This window comes from Apis mellifera (genome assembly GCF_003254395.2).
Source record: "Apis mellifera strain DH4 linkage group LG15 unlocalized genomic scaffold, Amel_HAv3.1 GroupUN_97_associated_to_Group15, whole genome shotgun sequence".
Classification (NCBI taxonomy): Eukaryota; Metazoa; Arthropoda; class Insecta; order Hymenoptera; family Apidae; genus Apis; species Apis mellifera.
The window spans coordinates 1-21,309 of record NW_020555846.1 but is presented as its reverse complement, the minus strand read 5'-3'; the positions used below and the strand labels follow the sequence as shown (position 1 = coordinate 21,309).

The window sequence follows — 21,309 nt, the reverse complement described above, 5'->3', positions numbered from 1 at the left end:
TACAAATTTTTTTCTATAAATAATTAATTTTTTTATTAGAATTTAAACTCTTTAATTCACATTATATTAATAAATATTAAATTAAATTATTTTTTATACTATATAAATATTTACTTATTACTGATAAGACAAATTGAGCATATTGAATGTGTTTCTTACTAATTATGTTTAATAATATTTTTTTAGAAGAACAAACTGAATTGCTTCGCATGTGATATTATTAAGTTGAAAAGAAACTTTTTGCAGTTTTTATTATGCAGTTATTAAATTCAAATGCACATATCTCAGCTCAAACAAAACTTTATTAATTAAAATAAAGACCATTGCAATCAATGCGCAATACCATATCGACGTGTTAATTCTTCAATTTCTTTTGAAGAACTCAAGGCTGTTATTTGATCTGAAAATCTTGATTTCTTTTTCTAAATGCTTACCAGTCTTCTTAAAGAAATCCTCTAGACATCGTGATGTTTCTGATTTATTTTTAATAAAATATAAAATAAATTATATATAGCTTATATAGCTTAAACTATAACTTTTCCAGTGATTATAATCATCTTTCATCATTAAGAAATATCGAGTTTCTCCAAGCAAATTTTCTTGGATTGAAAGATCTGCATGGATGAGTTTTCCAATGAATTCAGATTTTGTATCATTTTTTGAATGATAGTCTGTGTATTTTCGCTAGGATGCAATCTTCACAGCAAAACTTTTGATCCTTAAAAAGAATGTTTTCGAATCTTAGAATTTTTTTCAACTGATCCACATTCTGATGAACCATTTGTTTATGCTAAAAGAAAAAAAAATTGCGCATTGCCACATTTGTCTAATGTTCATTTGTAATGACTTTAAATTTCACTATGAATAACTTACTTTTCCATTCTCCCATTGCAATAATATTTTCATTCTTCATGAATGTACATTTTTTATCATCAGAGTATTGTTGTAATCAAGAGCTGCACCCACTGAAAAAAGATTGAAACTCAGTTTTGGTATGTGAAAAATATTACTGAGATACTTTTGCACTTAGTCTTTTCTATTGAAAGTAAGAATGTCAATATCTGATCCAATTGCTTGAATATATTTTCCATCGTCTATCTTAATATTCTTTACTGTCGAATTTTTTATATGACGAGAACCACTCGTGATGATTTGACATATATTCAGTTGCATGTCAGAATCCATATGCCATGCATCACTGAATGTTTCTAAATTATATTTTGCAGACATAGCTCCAATAAGTGCCTTCCCTTTCTTTTCTATATATTTCGTTTGATGTTGCTGTTTTTCAGTTTCTGCATTCTTTGATCCAATGTTCTGGTTTGTAGCAATAATGAAACACATGTTGCCTTTTTTGAAATTCGGTTTCTATCCTTGTTTCCTCAATGGTGAGTCTTGAAATAAGATTTGTGAGAGTTCTTTCTTTAAGTTGAGTTGATTCTCACACATTAATAAAATATTTGAATAATAGAGATAATATTATGAGTATTTTAATGATAATCATTTGATTTGGAATTTTCTCACCCAGAGTTTGCAGCCGATGTGCAAGATTCTAGAACTTTATGATGTGAATAACATCATAACCTAGATATCATCACCTAGTTCCTTCTAGTAACTGTACCATTGCTGCAACAATATGCACTAGAATCAAATTTTTGTTTATAAACAGATTCCAGCTTTTTCCACATATTCTTAACCGATTCATAGTTAATGATAATATGCAAAAATGGTTTTTCATCCACTGATTATGCGTTGAGTTGTACTATCGAATTTTATTTAGGCAACGTGTGCTCAATTTGTCGCATCATCTCCTGGTACAAGAAGAATTGATTCATCTCTATCTATTTCCCATGCACCACAGAATTTCAAAGTAACGCGCACTTGAAATTTCCATGAGTCCAATTTTCCAATCCTTTCAGCTTATTAATACGAACAGTTTCATTCTTCATCACGATTAGGGTTATATTTCGTATTTGCTCAAGATCGGATAATTAACCCACATGCTTTTTCAATTTAACTGTACTTTATCTAATTATTTATTGTTTCTTTCATAATCTGAACCCATCTGTTGACTGGACAATGAAAACAATAAATAAAAATGGGTTTAGTTGAATGAATATATTTGATTATATGTATCTGTTTACAAAACAGAAGTATGCGTATAAACATTTGAAAAAAAACAAATAGGTACCAACTATGAAATAGTAGTATTGCTGACAACATTGAAAAATAAAACCACAAATAAAATTTTAGTGAATTTTAAATTCTATAACAGTATATAATTATAAACTTATTTATTTTTAATATTTTTACAAAATTGAAAAATTTTTGTATATTTCATAATGTGATATAAATGAAAAAAAAAAAAATAAGAAACAAAATTTTTTTTAAATAAAACAAAAAGAATATGTTCTTAAATTTGTACTATTTGATTAATGTAATTTTAATATTCTTACATTTAATATTTAATATACTATATATGATTAATGTGTAATTTTAATATTCTTACATTTAATATTTAATATATAATTATTTTCTTTTATTTTTGATTGTTTGTTATTAAGAAGCCACAAATACTAGTGTTATTTTAGTGTTATTTAAATTAGTAATTACTAAACTAGTAATTAAATTGTTTTTAATCATTTCTTGGTTTAAGAGAATTCTATGTATTTTTCTAAATTCTGCAATAATTTCTAGCTTTTTTTAATTATAAATTTTTTTATTAGAAAAAAAATTAGATTTTCAGTGCCATCAATAAGGATTTAATGTTTGTAATGATAATGAATTCAGTTCAAATTTTTTAAATAATTTTATTTTGAAAATGTTATATTAATAATGATATATCCTCAAAAAAGTAGTTTTCTCATTTTCTGTCAATATTATAAATAATATCAAATATTTTTATTATGTTATAGATATCTTTATTTTATCAATCTTATAAACAACATCAAGTATGTTATCGACTTAATTTGAAATGTGACTTTTGAGAGAAAGTAACATATGGAGTCTTATAAATTAAATATCAGAAATTATTATAATATGATTTCTTATTTTCTTAAATTAATAAATTAATAAATTAATTTCTTATCATTAACATATCTTATCATTAAAATATTGCCTAATGCTTCTTTTTTCAATACAATTTTCAATAAATTTTGCTATGTTATGATATTTAAGTTTTCTAAAATAATGTTTTCTATTTTTTCATAAAATAATTGTAAAAATGATTTAAATACAATGATTTTAATATTGGAATTTATTAAATCATTTCATTTACAATAATTTATTATCATTTATGACTTTAATAAAAAATAAAAGAATTCTTTTTTAGCAAAATATATTTCTATATATGTACTATCTTTAATATAGAATAATTTAAAAAGTTTGGAATTGATTTTTGAGATAAAAATATAATTTTATATTATAAATTTTTTATATTAAATTATATTTTTATTTCAATAGCATCAATAATCTAATATTCTAACAAGAAAAATTTATAATTAGAAAAAATTAGAAATTAATATTACAAAAATTATAGAATCTATTTAAACAGAAATGATAAATGAAACTTTATAAGTAATCTGACTTCAATCACATCCAAATAATGATTTTTGAAAATATATGATTATATTCGAAAAATATTTTTACGAATAATATAATATATATAATAAATATAGAAAATTGTAAATATTAATGAATCAAATTTATATTAATATTGTTTTAAATATACGCGTATATGAAAGATGTTCCAAAATTCATGCAAGAAGTAATTTTCATTGAAAATGCAGGTTTACAATTAAAAATTGTAAATTTTTTATTGATTCATGAAGTATACAGTATACGATTATATATGGACTAATATATCGGATAAATGGCCTCCACGATTTTGGCACATATGCACTCTTTTGTTGAAATTTTTCATGATCCTTTTATATAAATGTGACTGAATTTCATTGATACTACGTTGAATTTTTTCCTTCAAGATATGGATGATCATGAACTTATCGGCATAAACTTTAAACTTCAAAAAATCCTAAAAAAAAGTTCAACGGCATTAAATCGCACGATCTGGACGGCCAATTCTGATTACCAAAATGAGAAATTACACGCTCAGAAAATGATTCAGTGCAGTAATTGAATTGTTTTTCAGGCTGTATGGCATGTGACACCGTCTTGTTGAAACTATATGTCATTCATATCCGTATCTTTTAGGCACAAAAAACTGGATTAACATGTCGCGATGAGCATTATTAACTTATTGCCATTATTGCCTGACCAGCCGCATTTTCGAAGAAGTATGGTCCGATGATACCTTTAGCCTAAAATCCAATAATGATACGTTTTGGATGCATTTATGTCTTTACAATTACAATTACTCGTGGATTTTTTGAATTCCAAATTCGACAATTTTATCATCATCGATCGAAGATGATTTTATTCGAAATGATACTATAGCTGTCAAATCTTTATTATTTTTAAAATATTTTTCAACAAAGAAAACGCGTTGTTTTTTCGTATAACTCTTCATTTTTAATAATCCTGTCAGCGGTCTCGCTGTCTTTTTTTTTTTCGTTGGCAACGTTTTACCGCATAAAATTCAAATTCTTGCATGAATTTTGAAACATTCTTTACTACTTAAAATATTATTAGCGTTATTATTATTTGTTTGTGTACAGCACAGAATTTAGTATAGTATATGATATTTTTTCTCCAAATTTATTTAAGAAATATATATTTCGTGTTTATTTATAATAAATCAAAAAAATCTTATGTCTGTTTTTCGAAAGAAAAATTTCATTAATTTAATGAATCTTTTTTTTGTTGTACAAAAACATGTTGTAAAATTATCTAAAATTATCTTTTTTCTCTATTAATATTACTATTTTCTTGATTTAATAAAAATGATAATATTATTATCATTATATTAATCTTTTTATTATTTTATTATATTAATCTTTTTTTTCTTTTTTATCTTTTAAAAGGGTTAATCTTTTATTCATTTTGAGATTTTTAAATTTTCAGGTAATAATCAAGTATATCTACATATATATATATTAAATTTTATTAAACTTAATTAGTATAATTTTCATTATTATATATGTACACTTTAAAACGCATATCTAATATTTTAATAACGTTAAACTTGTTAGCGTTAAATAAAGTATCAAATAAAAAAATTATAAGATATTTAATATAGGTTCTTCTATAAAAATTATTTTTATAAATAACTACTATATTAACTTCTATCGCGAATTAAATTATATTTTTTTATATTTTTTATACAGAATATATATGTAATGCTAGGATTTTATAATTAGAAATAATCGCATATTTGCTTCGAGAATTGAATATTTGCTACTAAGATAATTCCATTGGAAACGAGATAAGATCTATATTAATATATTAATTATATTAAATTTATTATTTACATTAATGTAGCAATTATGTTAAAATTTATTTTGATTTTCTTTAACGAAAGATTATTCCTATATATTTTTTTATATATTATTGAATTCTGCATATAAAGAATATGAAAAATTATTTGTCATTATTTTTAATTGTTGGTTTGATCATTGGTTTTGCGATATAATTTTTGCATTTTCAATGGAAATTATTAAAAAGAATGATTAAAAGTGAATTGGAGCACAATTTTCAAAATCAAAGTATTTTTTTATCCTATTATATATATTGGGTTGGCAACTAAGTAATTGCGGATTTTCTTTAGAAAATCAAAGACAATTTTTTCATGGAACTAAATAACTTTATTCTGTAATGTGTTGCCCATTTTGATCACTGACCTTTTGCCATCTTTTAGGCAGCATCATAATCCCACGTTCATAAAACTTCTGGTTTTTATTAGCAAAAAACTGAATCAGGTACGATTTGATATCATCATCATTATTGAAATTTTTATCATTCAAGAAGTTTTGTAAAGATCGAAACAAAAAGGAATCAGATGGTGCAAGGTCAGGACTATATGGTGGATGTGGCAAAACATCCCAACCAAGCTCCAATAATTTTTGCCGAGTGACCAAAGATGTGTATGGCCTTGCATTGTCATGATGGAATACAACACCTTTTCGATTTGTCAATTCGGGCCGCTTTTCTTCAACTGCATTGTTTAATTTGGTTAGTTGTTCAATAAACAACAGAATTGATCGTTCGGTTGGGTGGTAAGAGTTCAAAATAGACAATTCCTTTGTAATCCCACTAAACTGAACCTTCTTTTGATGAAACCAGCTTTTGATGTTGTTTGGCCTGCTCCACAATCTTTTCCGCTTGATATTGTTGTAAACAACTCATTTTTCATCGCCAGTTATTAGTCGTTTTAAAAATGGATCATTTTCATTACGTTTCTTTAGCAAATCGCAGCTGTTAATGCGTTGCGTTAAATGCTTTTCTTTCAGTTCGTGAGGAATCCATGTATCGAGTTTTTGAACATAGCCAAGTTTTAAGTGGTTTTCAATGCATGTATGTGATACATGAAGCTTCTCTGCAATCTCACGAGTTGTACTGTGACGATCCGAAATTATTGTTTTGATTAGGTCGTCATCAACTTCAACTGAAATCCGCAATTACTTAGTTGCCAACCCAAAACACACACACACACACACACACACACACACACACACAATATAATTATATGCATCATGAAGAGATTAAAAAAAATTGGGTCACAAATGTACTGTTTTTTAAATTTCGTGTTTATTTAAATTCATTTTATTTATAATCTGTTTATTAATACTATTTATAATTAAGTGCTATATTCTATTGAAAAAAAAATTTCTATGTTCATATTATAATAAGAGATTGCTGCATGCAAGATTGTACAATTTCATTATAATATCTAATGCAAAATTTCTAAATAATAAATTTTATAACAAAAAATAGAATATATACATGAATTTTTATCATAGATTTTAATGAAACAGTAATATATAAATTTTTTTAAAATGTAAGCACAATCAATATAAAATGGCGATATCTTTTTTTTTTTACGAAATAAATTTGATATAAATAATTTGGTTGTTAAAAATTGCATTGATCTGGTACTAAAAATCTTGCATATAATAGTTCTTTTATTACGATATATATATGAATTCTGGAAGTTTTCTTTTATCAATAGAGCAAATTTTAAAATTAAAATTAAGAAAATTCATTCATTCTATAAATATACATTTAATAAAAAAAGAATCATCTTGTAAATCTGTAACATTAAAAAAGTCTATTCTGTAAATATGTATCTCATAAAAAAATTCTATAAACAAGTGTATTATTAAAACATAAATATTTTTTTTTTTTAAAAAAACGATACATTAACAACTCATGGTTCCTATTTTTTATTTTTTGTTTCTTGTAATAAAGAAAAACAAAAAATTTATATTAAAAATTACATATAAAATCAATTTGTAATTTTTGTAATTATTTCTTCGGATTTTTACCGATCCGAAGAAATCATCTATAATATCTATATGCGATTATAATATTTTTTTTCATAATTTAATAAATTATAAATAAAATATTGAATTTTTCAATCTTTAAGCATAGTTAAATATATGTCTTGATATTTTGATAGTCTACTTTAATTTAATTTATTCAACTCAAGTTCAATGAAAAATCTAAGAATTAAAATAAGATAATGAAATAAAAATTTTTGTTTTATAGTCTTATGAATTAATTCTAATTAAGTTAAATTAAAATTTGATTGCTTATGCTGCAATAATTATTCATCTAATTATTTATTTAATTGTATTTATAAATTTATTAATTATATTTAAAAATATGAACTTTACAATTTATATGTAATATAATATGTTTTATATTAAATATTGTAGAAAAATATGTATACAATATGATAAAAGATAATATCATATTTATATAAATAGACAAAATTCAATTGTACAATATCAAAATTTTTTGAGAATAATTTAAAAAATACAACTTATCGAATTACATTAAGATTATTTAAAATGATTGCGGAAAAGGTATCTTCTCTTTAGTTTCTATATTCTATATATAGAGAACAAAATTTGGCAAAATAATTTTTTTGTATAATATTTGTATAAATTCCTGTATCTATACTATTATCCGAATACCTTAATATATAGATGTTCTATTATCTGTATGTTCTGCGTACAACGTTTTGTAGCGATGTTTAAATACAATATACTTAATTACTTAATTATAATTTACTTAAATTATAACATAAATACGTATTTAGATGTAATAAATACCTGTTGGTCGGTTAAATATAATCATATCAATTTAGTCTGAAGCAGAGAACGATATCACAATGGCAAATAAATGAAAACGTAGTTTTAATTATTAAAAAAAAATACATACCATGCATTGTTATTATCTTTTTCTATTTTATTTATCTTTTTTTTCTTTTGCTTTCAGATTTTATATTTTTTCTTTTAAAAATAGTATTAGCTCGAATCTATTAACGAATTTTTTTTTATTGGATTAAAACTATCTTGTAATCTTCTATACTGTATAATCTTCCATAATACTATATAAAAATACAGCAATTACTTCTTTGAGATAATTCAATCTTCTACGATATTCGTTTATTAATTTTTCTTTAATTAGATTTAGCATTGAAAAAAATTTTAATTTTTTTTAAAGTCTATTTTTAAAAATATTTATTAAATAATTATAAGATTCTGATAAATTACTGAGTATTATCATGAAAAAAAGATTCAATTACTTCTAATTAATTATATAAGTCAATTATATTTTTTTATATTTCCAAGAGTTTTAGATTGTGAATATTTTTAAAGAAAATAAAGAATCTTACATTGATAGATTTTTAATGTAATCTTATAATACAATCTAAACATCTTTTGTTTTATTGCCTATGAAAATATACACAATCTTTCACCAATAAACTGTAATTTTAATCTTGCTATTTTTGATTAGGGTTCATTCATTCTAATATCTCACTCTAATCGATTTTGATTAATGAAATCCTATACTTTTTTTTTATTTAATAACAATTCTATCTTATAGTCTATGATTGGTAATTGTTATTTACTTTAGAAATTATACATGCTATTTTCATGTTCGTCTAGAGTTTTCTTTAAAGTTTATAATTTTTTATAATATTTCTTGTATTGTATATTATGTAATAATAATATAATATACAAGAAATTGAATTTTAATTAAACTTTTTATTGAATTTTATGCTTATAATCTGTTGAAAATTAAAGATTTTTTTAGATTCTCCTTTAATCCTTTTATTTTTTGTTTTTTGTGTGTACATGTGTAGATCGACGAATGGTATTTACAAAAACAAATAGAATAACAAAGATATCTCTCTCACATTAATTTCTTTTTTTTTTCATAATATTGGATAACATTGTCGATATATTTAATTCTTTATTTTAAAATATATAACATTAAAATGTGAAAATGACTCTATATTTGATATAATATTGAATAATTTAAAAAATTTTTTAAATTATTGTATTATAATCTATCTTGTAATTTTCCTATCATTTTTAATGAAATTTTAAATATAGAAATAAATAATATTCTTTGTATGCAATTTTAATATAAATATAAATATATATAAAATAAATAGCAATATAATAATAATATAATAGTCAATCAATAATAATATTTTGAGAATCATGAATATTAATAACAATAACAAAAATATTAATTATTATATCTTTATAAAATTTGATTTGTTCATTTTTCTTTTTACAAATTAAAGACTATTTTATTTTGTTTTTGATTTCGTTTTCAACAATCTCATTTTTACTCATATCAATTTAAAAAAATTCAAAGAACAATTATAACAAACTATATCCATTAGTGAAAATAAGTGAATTTTCGAACATTTTAAGCATTCATTTTATTTCACATCAGAGTCCAAAAGAATGCAATTTATTATTTTATATCATATAAATATATATTGAGATTCCTCTCTCTTATATTCAATATAAAACAATATTTTTTATTAACGAAACTAAGCTATAATACATTATATATATTTTTTTTTACTCTTTAGTCAATTCATTAATATTTAATATTTAATACATTAATGTTTATTAATAATTTTGACAAATAACTAGATTAAGAATTATACAATGATTTATTTATAAAATTAATTTAATAAAATGTTATATAATACTGAACATTGTATAATTTGCAATAATTTTTTTTTAAATATTAAATAAATTACTATTATATAATACATTGCATTTTATTAAAATTCTAATAACAGAGTATAGTATATATAAAACGATATAAGGCTATTGTTTCGTTAAATAATTTTGTCTGAATACAAAAATGGTATGTTAAATGTTGTAAATCAAATTGAACATATTTAATTCTATTATTGCGCTGTTTCATTTTATCTAATGTATATTTAGGTTAAAATGATTATAATTTGTTAACTAACAATAAGCTTTATCGAATGGTTATATAAAAATTTTTTTATTATTTTAATATTTATAATTTATTGTCGTAAAGCATTTTACATTTTTATAAATATTTTATATATTTTTACATATTTAGATTTTCCTTGATTTTTAATTCTTATTCTAAAAAAAATGCTATTAGAATATGTTCAAAAATATCAAATCTTGCATTTTATTATATATATATTTATGTCTTATGATATTATATAATAAATTATATAAAATATATTAATAATAAAATTCTATAGTTTTTTATAATATTTGTGTATTCAAATAAATTATTTTTTTATTCTAATTTTATTTAGAAATATTTTAAAAATATTTATTTTAATTTTAATTGATTGAATGTTTTTTTTTTAAACATTATTTTTATACATTATAAAGAATATTACAAAAATATCTAAAATTATTTTCAATGGATTATAATTTTATATTGAAAAGGGAGAAAAATAAAGCAAAATTAATAAAATTAAAATAGATGTCTCACAGACTAATAATAAATTCTATAATAATATTGTAAGATCAATTACTACAATAAATATAAATAGATAACTTCTAAAATACAAAGAAACAAATGAAAACATAATCAATGAAGTAAGTAAATAAGTAGATAAAACATAATGAAAAATATAATTTAATCAAATCTTATAAATTATGTAAAAAAAAAAAAATATCTATCGATTATACTATAAAATAACATAATACAGTAACATATAGTAGCTATATGAAATAATGCTAAAATAAATTTCGATTTCAAACATTGATCAAAAATACATAAGAAAACAAAACAAAAAAAAAAAAGAACATGCATGAACTAAATACAAAATGTAAAAAATATGTGTATCAATAATCACAATTTACAGATACAAGATTACGTCTTAAAGTATTCATACTCATTCTCTATAACATCTCTTTCCTAAATTTCTTCTATAACATTCTCTTTTCCCATCTGGTGAGTAAATTTATAAATTCCTGAAGAACGACTTGCTGGTTATGAAATCATCAATACAATTTCGAATATCTTTTTCTGAGTTGAAATGCTCGATGATTGGTATTGCAGACTCCGAAAAAGATAATAGTCTGACGGGGAAGGGTTTGGAGAATACATATCATGTGGTAGGACTTCCCAATTCATCACATTTTTATAATTAATTAAAGCTATTTTTATAAATAATAAGGTCATGTACTGATCGATGTTTCAAGAAAACTTTTCAGATGTTGTATTTTACAATAATTAAAAAATTATAAAAATATTATTTTGAAACCAAATCCTATAGATTTCAACTCGGATTGTTAACAATTATTTAATTGTTATTTAATTATTATTTATTATAAACAAACGTTAACAAATACAATATTATACTTTAAACTAAAAGAAAAGTATTTAGAAATAAATTGCAAAATATTTTAAAAAATTTTTAAAAATAATGATAATAAACTTTAAAAAATATAATTTTAAAAACACATCTAATAACAAGTTGAACCTAGAATCTAGAAAAATATTTCTAACATATCTGGAATATATTCTATAAAAAATTAAACTAAAACAAAAGTTAAAAATTACTTGAAAAAAACAAAAAACACAAATCAACAAAATAAAAACTAAATGCAATTATCAAATCAAATGTAGGCATTAATTCAAAATTTGTTAACAAAGAATTCCAAAATATTTATATTAATATTTATCTAATTTTGATAGATATTATTTAATGATACTTAGTAATTATTCATTAATTTTTAAAGTAAAAGAAAAACGATTAGAATATTAAAAATGCTAATTATTTCTTTATTTATCACAAAGAAAATAAATTCCAATTGTAACAAACATTTATAAAAAAAATCATTGTTCTTGTCTTAAAAATATTATTTGTTATAATATTTGTTGAAATTTAATTAACACTATTCTATTCCAGATAAAACTTCATTCAGAAATGAAGCTGCTTAACAAGACAATTATATTAGACAACTATGGTATGATAAAAAAAATTCATTACAGAAATATGGAATTAAAAATCTTCTGGCATCAATCTAATCAATAGTAAAATTTTTAAAAAACTTCCACTAAAAGCGACAAGAATGTTAATAGCCTTTGTCGTAATAAGAATCAAACAATTTCCTCGTTAAATGAAATTTAATATAATAACAAGTCTTTATCTAAATCAAAAAAAGATTCAGTTATTTTCATTTTATAGATTTATAAATTCATATTTATAGATTGATCAGTTTATAAATTGAAATATACTGGAAAAATAAAATTATTAGAAAATATTTAATAAAATGAAGAAGATAACGAAGAAAAGAAATGTAATACATCTCATCAATTTGAACAAATGCCACAATTGAGTAAATTCATTGATCGGTATAAAATCATATAAAATCAATTTTAAACAAAAAAAATACATTGTTCTTTTTCTAAATATTGAAAATCTTTTGGTAAAATTTTCTACAAAAATCAAACAAAATTTTTCTACATCATTAGCTTTTGAAATCATATTTGAAAATTTAATAAAAATTCACAATTTGAATTCAAACATCATCAATATTAAAACAAAATTTCTATAGGACAATATTCTAAAATATATACTATATATAGCTGATTTTTCTACAATAGAAGAAATTATATTATCTATATTTTCTAACAATATGATCAAATAATAATACAATAAATTCACAAGTATCTTAAAACAATATGTCTTTTAAAAATAGTCTTTTAAAAATGTTGTTAAAGATATGGAAAATAAAAATGATGAATAATGTAGATATATTATATTCATCTTCTAAAAAGCTAAAAATAATAAAAATATATAATAATAATCCATCTATATTTCTAAACAGTATCATCCCTTCATCCAAATCAAAATATTAAAATATATATATTTAAATTTACAATTTACGAATGAAAAGTATATATGTGTCAAAATAGAACAAAGCCGTATTAAAAAAAAATAAATGCATTGATTTATTAGATATTCAAAATTAAACATGAAAAATAAACTTTTGTTTATAAATAAACTGAAACTATTGTAATCCTTAATTTCTCAAATTATATTCAGAACTGTATTGCACAAAAATATTAGTATGTAAATAATGATGAAATACATAAAAAATCTCATGATTAAATGATTCTAAATCTCATGATTCGAAAAAATGAAATATTTAAATGATAAATACTAAACAATATTAAAAATTATTCAAACAATTTGATTATAAATCTATATTCAGAAATTTTATCAGACTATAGGAAATCCTTCTTACATCAATAGATAAATTTAAAATAAAAATATGTATTTTTAAATATCCTAAATCTAATAGTTTCTTAAAAATAAAGTAATTTCTTTCAAGTAAAAATCTATTTCAGTAAGATAATAACTTTTAAAATGCAAGAAATAAGTTCTAAATCATAATCAACGAATAAATAACTAATAAAGTATAATAAAATTATATTATATTATATTATAATATATAATATAATTAATTATATTATATTAAAAAATATAATTTAATTAGATCACATAGAATCAGGTAATAAATGTAAAGAAAAATCATAAAAAAAAAAGTCTGATTTATTAATTACATTATAAGATAATGATATAATAATATGATATTATATCGTAGCTATATGAAAGTATATGATAGAAGGATAAATCATGAATTTAAATTTAAATGTGAAATAAGAAAAAAGAAAGACATAAACTAGATGCAAAAAAAAAAAAAAATATATATATCGATTACATTATTGATCAAAATATTCTATATAAAATGAAGCTTTTATATAAAATTTTTATGAAGAAAGAAATTCCTAAAAATAATAATTCTTATTAATAAAAAGTTATTAAAAGTAATAATAAAGTAATAATAAATAAGTATAAATAAAAGATATAAATAATATTATAAAGATATAAAAGTAAAATTATTCAGATATTGAATAGATGATACACGGTCATGTTACGAGGATAATGCTGTTTTTAAGAGAAGAATTTTGACGATCTTTCGTTTAGTATATTTAGAAATATACTATTGTAAATACATCTCAGCGTAGCACGTTGACACGTCACCCATATTCGGGTAACAACAAAAGTTCTCATCGGGCCGCGTCATCCATATTCGGGTAACTCTTATTTGACTATTTATGAAGAATCTTTGTAGGCATTTGGAAAAATATTCCATAGGATATATTAAAACTATTAAATTATTTACTATTTATTATTTTTATAATTAGATAATTTATTTAAAAAATTATTTATAAAAATAAAAGGCATTTGGAAAAATATTCCATAGAATATATTAAAACTATTAAATTACTTATTATATTTTATTTATTATTTTTATAATTAAATAATTTATTAAAAAAATTATTTTAAATGTAAAATTTTAAAACATTCTATACAAAGCTGAAATTTGGATAATTTGAACAAAAAGTTGTTGTCTTTTTTAAATTCCTTTGTGCGTTTGATCAGTCCGTTTGTCGTCTTTTATTTTTCCGAACGGCGATATTATATTAATTCCGTTGAAAGTTTTGATAAGGTTTTGTTGTATTTTCAGATAATCCTAATAATTTTGTAGCTAATAATTCTCTAAATTCTCTAAAATCTTCTAATTTTTATATTTTTTTTGTTGCAATTTTGTAAACTATTAAAGCATTTACAACTGAAATCCTAAAAGAAGTTGAATAGTTTTCGATATCATTTGATCTTTTCTAATTACAGTAGCATAAGAAACTATTATCAATAGAATTACGAATATTATCGATATTTCTATTGCGGATGTGAACAGTAATGATGGAAATAAATGATGCAAAACATCATTCTTCCAACCATCAGGGCGATTCGTATTATTAAAATATCAGTAGAAGTACTGGAGTATATTTGATACAGCGACGCGCGTAGCCTAAACGAGATTTCGTTAGAAACACGCGCAGCAGTCAACGTGGTAGCTAGAATGTCAATCTGATTTTCTATCCATGCCAATCTCAATAACCAGCATTTCTTATTTGAGAAAAATTATTATAAAGACTTGATCGCTTTCCTGCGGACTTTAGATGGCGTAGGCCTTCAGTTTCATTCCAGGAATTTTCCTTAGTTTAATGTCGTTCAGAAGACTAGTTCATAATGTAATTGATTGCTTATGTACCCTATTAAAGACTCGCGATCTTGTAAGATGAACATAGAGGGAGCTTTAAAAGATACCAGCCTTTTGGGACTTTTGAACTTTTTTTGACAATTTTTTGAACTTCAGAACTTTTAGAATCTTAACCGTCAAAACTTTTAGAACCTTTTAACCTTCAAGAACTTTTTGAATTTAAAACTCTTTCAAACTTGTAACCTCGAACTTTAGTGATTATGTAAATCTTCATTAACATATAAACTTTGCTTTTGATTGTCTTATAATAGAACTTGTTAACGGCGCATTTCGTAATTAATCACAATTAATACATTATAATTAATTGGTTTTATTACTATAGCTTGGTTTTATACCATAGTTTCAGATTGGAGTTAACAAACACTGTACGTAATTACTAAAATTTTGCTAATATATTATATATATATATAATATGATTATATATAATAAAATTTTAAAATAAAAAAAAAAATCTGCAAACATCTTACAAATTTATGCTTAAAATATGATTTAAACATTAAAATATCGAAACATATAGGAAATATAATGGATCTTCATAAACTTGAAAAAAAAAAGAATTTAAAAAGTGAAGACTTAAAGATTTTATCGCAATACATTTTAACTTTCATTAGCTTTCTGATGTAGAACTGATACTTAATCTTGGAAGAAAATTAAATTCAAGTTAATTTTTAAAAAAAAAAAAATTGTATTCTTCATTTTAATCTACATTCATTAATAAATAAGTAAAATGATATGTGCATTTTTATGTGCAAAGAAATAAAAACATATAATTATAAATATAGTTTCAGATAATATGATAATTATCTTTAATCGCATTTATAAATAAGATATGAAGTAGATTATACAATATACAAATAGGTAAAACTATTCATGTTATAATTTGCAATAATATATGATATTTTAAAAGAAACATAAAAAAAAGAAATTGTTAATTATTAAAAAAAATGAGAAATTATTTATTTAATAAATAAATATCATTTTTTATTAAAATATATAATTTTTATCTATTTATAATATAAATAGTTTACTATTTATTTTATCAAAATAATTATTTACTTTATATAAGAATAATTATTTATTTATTACTATTTATTTATGAACAGAGTTAAGAAAAATATGAAAAGTAAGTGAAAAAATATATATCTAAAAATATATATATTTAGAATTCTTCGTTATATAAGTAATTTACATAAAATAATTTTTTTTTACAATAATAATTATAGAGAAATTTTGTTTATTTTATTAAAAAGATCAGTGATCAGGTTTCACCGATAGTTTCAGAAATTGATCCATTTTTTTTTATTTCTATATTAATTTATAGAGAATTCGACACAATTTAAAAAAAATTCAATAAATGAATTTGGAAATTTATTTATCTTTAAAATTCTATTTATATTTGAGATATTTTTTATAAAATAATAAAGTTTATAAATATCTGTTCCAAATTTTATATGATTATTTTATTATGTTATATTGTGAATTTTTTATAAATATTTTATATAATTATCATAGAAATAAAATTATAAAATTATAATTTATATAATCATATATTTTTATAAAAATTTTATAAAAGATATTGTCATAAATTTATTTATCACAATTTTAATATATACTATTCTTTTAGAATCCACAATAATTAATGCATTTAAAAATTTATTATGGACACCAAAAAATCAATATGCTTCGCTAATACATATCATTATTGTTAATGAGATATTTTTTCTACGAGTATTTGAATGGAAAAAAAGATTACAATATGGCTGGAGTATACTATATACTGGTATATACATAATTTTATATGCTGTATTTTTGAATATAGCAATTAATACAAGTTATAAAAATTGGCCTGCATATCAAAAGATCAGTTATAAACTGACATCATATATTAATATTATATGTATAGTGATTTTTATAGTTCTTGGAATTCTGAATACAAAAGTAAGTAAAATAACATATATTACTATAAAATTAATTTAATTATAAAATTAACATTATTATAAAATTAAAATAATTATAAAATAATTAAACAAAATAGAAGTTATTAGAGGAAAACTTTTATTTTTATATAAAGTAGTGTTCAATTTTATGTCGCAATTTTTTTAATTTTAATGTTTATTGATTATATATTTATTGAATTATTTTATTAATTATTTTTAATAATTATTCCTACTAATGTTTAGAAATAGAATCTCAAAATCAAGTTTGTCAAATAAAATAAATTGTTAAATTTTGATCTTTAAATTGATTCTTTATCAGATTTATATGCTTTTCTTCTCTTTCATTTAAATTGAATTTGCAAAGTAAAAATTTATCCAAATTTGCTTGAATTGTATGTATTATTGCATTGTATGTATTATTATTGTATTATATAATAAGCATTGTTATTTTTAGTTTTAATTATAAATTATCACGTTAACACATCAGAATTCTTTTTAAAAATATGACGTATTTATAGTGATATTATTAATGAGAAATTTTTGAAGTATTCTTTTTAAAAAGCATAATTATTAAAAAGCATTATCGAATATATTATATTTCATAAAAAAATTTTCTTTATTTTTTAATTTGATTTTCACTACAAAAAAATAAAAATTTTTAATTTTTTTCTAATTTAATAATTGCTCGATTTTAGTTTTCGAAATATATGCAAAAAAAAAATTATTATCATAAAAAGTTCTTTGTATAGAATTTTTGTACACACATGTGCGCGCATATGTATATGTGTGCAAAATATATCAAATTATAAAATATATCAAATATATGAGGAATGACAAAATAAAATATGAAACAATCGAAATTGCAATGATAAATTGTAATAAGAAATATAATATTTATAATATATATTATATATATAATATATGTATAATATATTATATATATATAATATATATATAATAATTGTAATAATAGATATTAATAGGTATGCTGATATTGCTATCATTTTTCTCATAACTGTTTAATGAGGTTAATGTTTGAATTTATAAAACAATAGTAATTGTTTTTGCCAAAAATCGAAAGAAAATTTCTTAGTCGATATTTCCAAAAAAAGAGTATTTAAAAATATAAAATAATTAATATAAAATATATTATATATATTTATATATATAATATAATATATAATATATATATTATATTATAATATAAAATATAATATAAAATATAAAATAATTTTTAGAAATAAAATTTTTCAAATTGTTTTATAAATCCAAACATTAACCTCATCAAACATTTATGAAAATAGGTTTTATTGATCATAAATATTTTCTATTAATATAATATAGTGGATGATATTACTAAAGGACAATTTCTCTTAAAATTTTAAGATAGTGCATTTTAATAATAATAAATAGTTTCGTAAATAATTGTATATTGGTACCGTACTTGGTTAAATTTTTTAGTAAGAAATTCACTTTTTATGTACTATATTGTTGAATGAAACATTGTAAACAATATTAATTTTAAATAAAGATTTTACTTCATTTTAAATATAATGAAATATAGACTAATCTGTTGATATTATTGTGTTCAAAAGATTTTATACTTAAATTAATATTCAAGATCAAATTATAGAAAATTAGAATTATTATATAGAATTATTATAGAATTATTTAATTATAGAAATTAGAAAATGATTTTTTTAATTATAATTAATTATAATTATCTTGAATGATCAACAACATAAATATAATAAATATATAAAAATATTGATTATCATCAAGACATGATAACATAAACCAATCAATTTGCCAGAAGAAGCTAACTGCTTACTAATGAAATTATTATATTATGTGTTGCTACTATATAATAATATATCATATTGTAGTATTATGTTATATTATTTATATTAAAAATAAAATGTTTATTGAATATGTTCTGTAAGTCTAAAATAATAGCAAATATATAAATATTTTTATAGTAATAAATATTAATAACATATAATTTAATATGGATTTTATCTGAGACATTTTTTATCTAAAATTTTGCTCATTTCTTTTTTTGATTTACAAAATTAAAAAAAACTCAGATAATAATAATAAAATTTTAATTTAGAGATTTTATAATTATTTATTCAATAACATACAATGTTCAATGATATGAATTACAAATTTAACAAAATATAAAATTTTGATATTTTTTGTCTTCACATATAGTGATATAGATTAATATATTCATGAGTTATAAGTTTAAGGATCTATTTAAAATAAACATAGGAATATTGAATGTAATTTATTTATTAAGTTTTAATGCTTTAAGTGAAACAAGATACAAATAGAATGAAACCATTTTGCTTCTGCCAATGCAGATTCATTCTTTTTTCATTTCACTTCATCTAACTTCATAAACTTAAATTGATTATTTTTTAGTGAATAAATCTCAATCAATATTTTTGAATATTAATTTCTGTTTTTATTTTTATTATCAAAATCGAAAAATGATCCATATACATTAACACATTATATTACAAATTTTTTTTACTTTTCTAATATATTTATATTTCTCATATTTTTCTTCTTTTTACATTGTAGTGTTCGAGGGAAATTATTACAAGATGTGAACAAATAGATAATACCTTAAAATCATTTGGAATTGTGAAAAATTATAGAAAAATCTTCTTCTTAATTGCCACAAAATTATTTATGTTCAGTATAATAATGATAAATATTATTTTGTTAAATTACTGTTGTATTAATAACTATGAACGAGAATTTCTATTTTTAAATATTTTTATATATATACCAACAACAATAATATGTTTGGGAATTTTTACCTTCGGTATATTTGTAAGGTAAATTATTTAAAGAAATGTTTATGAACTTAAAATTGTTGAATAGAAAGATATATAATATATATAATTTAATTTAATAATAAAGATATTTCTGGAATTAAAGTCAAGTTTTTTAAAAAATATATAATAATATATTTTTGAATTTCTTATAAATTATATTAATATAAGATAATAAGATAATATTAATAATAATTGATATTAGATTAATTATATACATTAAATAACTTAATTAATTATACATATATAATAATTAAATTTAAAAAGTTAATTTTTAAACAATTTTAATTTCATTATTTTTTTTAACTTGCTTATGTAATTGTAAACTTATTTATTTTTACAATTTTTTCAAAAATGGAACAAAGATTGAAAATTTTTATATATTCATAATATGATATAATATAAGAAAACAAAGTTCTTTTTAAATAAAAAAAAAAATGTTCTCTTAAATTTTCATTTTAGACTGCAATAAATTTTTTAATCCTTACTTTAATCCTTAATTTAATATTTAATATTTAGTTATTTTCTTTTATTTTTGATCATTTGTGATAAAGAAATCAAAACTAATTAACCAAAAGGAAACAAGTAGTTAAGTTATTTAAAATTATATCATCTCTGTTTAAGAAAATACATACTTTTTTAATTTCTGTAACATTATTAATTTCTAATTTCATCTGACCATAAATTTTCTTGCCAGAAATAAGATTAGATTTTCAATAATATCGATAAGAATACAATAGTTATATTATGTTATAATGAATTTATAACATCTTTATTTTTTTATTGTTGCATCAATAAAAGCATTTCTGAAAAAAAATAATTTCTTATCAATCTTATGCTTTAATATTGTAAAGACCATAAAAATTTTATAAAATTATTGATTTAATTGAATATATACAATTTATAAAAAAAGAATAATCTGAAAAATTAAAGTATCAAGAGATTATTGATAATTTA

General features: G+C 20.3%; 1 long non-coding RNA gene across 1 annotated transcript; it reads right to left on the bottom strand.

Moving 5' to 3' along the window:
• Positions 1 to 282: 282 nt before the first annotated feature.
• On the bottom strand, positions 283 to 2,171 carry LOC102654884. Its single transcript, XR_412398.3, has 2 exons — positions 874 to 2,171; positions 283 to 790 (listed from the first exon to the last, which is right to left on the bottom strand). It is a non-coding gene; the product is annotated as an uncharacterized LOC102654884 (long non-coding RNA).
• Between the last annotated feature and the right edge of the window lie 19,138 nt (positions 2,172 to 21,309).